Source organism: Oratosquilla oratoria, chromosome 3, assembly GCF_046742065.1.
Source record: "Oratosquilla oratoria isolate Oo_2021 chromosome 3, ASM4674206v1, whole genome shotgun sequence".
NCBI classification, from domain to species: domain Eukaryota; kingdom Metazoa; phylum Arthropoda; class Malacostraca; order Stomatopoda; family Squillidae; genus Oratosquilla; species Oratosquilla oratoria.
Window position 1 is genome coordinate 64,935,108 of NC_134779.1, and position 2,500 is coordinate 64,937,607.

Here is a 2,500-nt window from a genome sequence, read left to right on the forward strand (position 1 = left end):
AGAAGGAATATGAGTACAATAAAAAGAAATACGGGATGGTTAGGCTGAAGAGCATCAAGAAGTGGAGGAGGTTAAGGGAGGAAGAAAGCGTAGAAGAAGAGGAGGAGGAGGAGGAGGAGAAGAGAGGAGGAGGAGGAAGAGGAAAAGGGGAAGGAGCAGGAACAGGAGGAGGAGTAGAGCATCTTCAAGGAAGAGTTGGGAGACGTGCCTCATAGGTGAGATGAATTGGGAGTTTAGCAGTTTACGTAAGGGTGAGTGAGGAAATTTGTAATGTTGTGAGATGTTATGATAAGTCTCGTGTGTATTTGATCGTAATAACAAGTCACAGGATGTGTGAAACGAAAACATTTTCAATAATGATAAACATTCTAATAGAACATAATAATAAGGAAAACATAGATATAACAATATTGAATAGAAAAAAAGTATGAACATTTTAATGAAAAAAGTTAATGCTATACACACACATACACACACACACACACACACACACACACACACATATACATATATATATATATATATATATATATATATATATATGTATATATATATATTTTTTTCAAACGTTGATAGAGAAAATATTTTGAATACATTTATTAAAATCCCTTAAGAGTGACCAAAGTCTTAAGGGTGAGGAATAGCCTCCTAAGGGGTAATACACGTATCATCCTCTTGCACGGCGACGCAGACCCTAAGGTGGATAAACTCATCTGGAGCCAGCCAAAATTAAATTAATAAAGTGACCCACACTAAGTGGGTGAAATATGGAGAGGAGCTCACTTTGGTGAGGTATTTAATTATGCATTTTTTTTTTTTTGACAAAAAGTTAAAATTGGTAATACATATACAAAATAATTTTTCAAAGTAAGCTTTCTCAAACGAAATTATTTTGATGAAATTGTGTTTTTTTTCTTTTGAGTGTTGGATAATTTTTGGTTCTCTGGATTATTATTATTATTATTATTATTTTATCATTATTATCTTTGGGCCCAATGAGGTTAATATGCGCTATTCATCAAGACTATGATGTCATAAGCTGTTAAAGTAATGACGTCATTATTCACCATCTATGACATCATACCGCTATCAAACTAATGAGAATGACGTCACATAATTATCACCAATTATGATGTCACATTCCTACAATGATCACCAATTCTGACATCATGTAACTACCAAATTAGTGACGTCACATTTCACCGTTTCTGACGTCATGTCACGAGTCAATCAGTGCTGATGACGTCATATTTCACTGGTTGTGACGTCATATCCTTAGCCAATCCATGCCGATGACGTCACATTTCAGGTGTGACGTCACGTGGTGATAATGACGAGATATTTCACCGTCGTCTGGAAGACGTGTGGAGCTTCCAGGAAGCGAAAGTTGGTGATTAATGCAACGACCGCGTACGTACGCATGCAACCGCCGCGTACGAAGGCACGCAACCGCCGCGTACGTACGCATGTACGGATCTGAGTCCTGTTTTCTTTTCATTTTCTTTCATTTCATTTATCCATTTATTTGTTTACTTTTATATTCTTTTTAACACCTCAAGGATAGAAGCGATGGTTATCGGGTCGTATTCAATTATCCCCAATTTCTTGATACTATCCACCGTATGATTTCATAGTTTGTTCCCATCATTTGGTGTGTATGCTTGCATGCGTATATGTGCGTGCATGTCTTGGCATGAGAAAGAGGGTGAGCCCTTTAGAAACTGAGTACCCTCACTCCCTGACTCCCTGAGGGGACACCACCTCCGTTGCAGGACTGAAAAGAATCAAATTAAGAGAGCAGCAGCAGCAGCAGTGGGGCGGGGCTCGCTAGGGCGGGTTGGGGCGGGGCAAGGCTCCCACGTTTTTTAGGATTGCTACCTTAGGGGGAGTTGAAGTCTCCCCTGTCAAAGCCGTCTCCTTTTCTTCTTCTTCAACCTTACTCCCTCCCTTCTCCCCTCCTCCTCGTCCTCCTCGTCCTCCTCATCCTCCTCCTCTTCATCATCCTCGTCCTCCTCTTCGTTCTCCTCGTCCTCCTCTTTCTCCTCGTCCTCCTCTTCCTCCTCCTCATCTTCCTACTTCTTCGCTTCCCCTTCCTCCTCCTCCTCCTCCTCCTCCTCCTCCTCCTCCTCCTCCTCCTCCTCCTCCGCTTCCTCCTCCTTCTTCTCTTTTTCCTCGGCTTCCTCCTCCTCCGCTTCCTCTTCCTTCTTCTCTTTCTCTTCGGCATCCTCCTCCTCCTCTTCCTCTTCCTCATCTTGCTACTTCTTCCTCGCTTCCCCCTCCTCCTCCTCCGCTTCCTCCTCCCTCTTCTTCTTTTTCTCCTCGGCTTCCTCCTCCTTCTTCTCCTCCTTTTCTCTTTTATACTCCGGTTCCACTCCTAGTCTTTTGGCTCCTCCTCTTCCTCCTCTTCCTCCACCACCACCTCATTCTCTTCCTCCTCTTACTTATTCTCATTTTCCCTTCTGCTCCGTCTCCTCCTCATCCCTCCTTCTCTTGTCCTTCA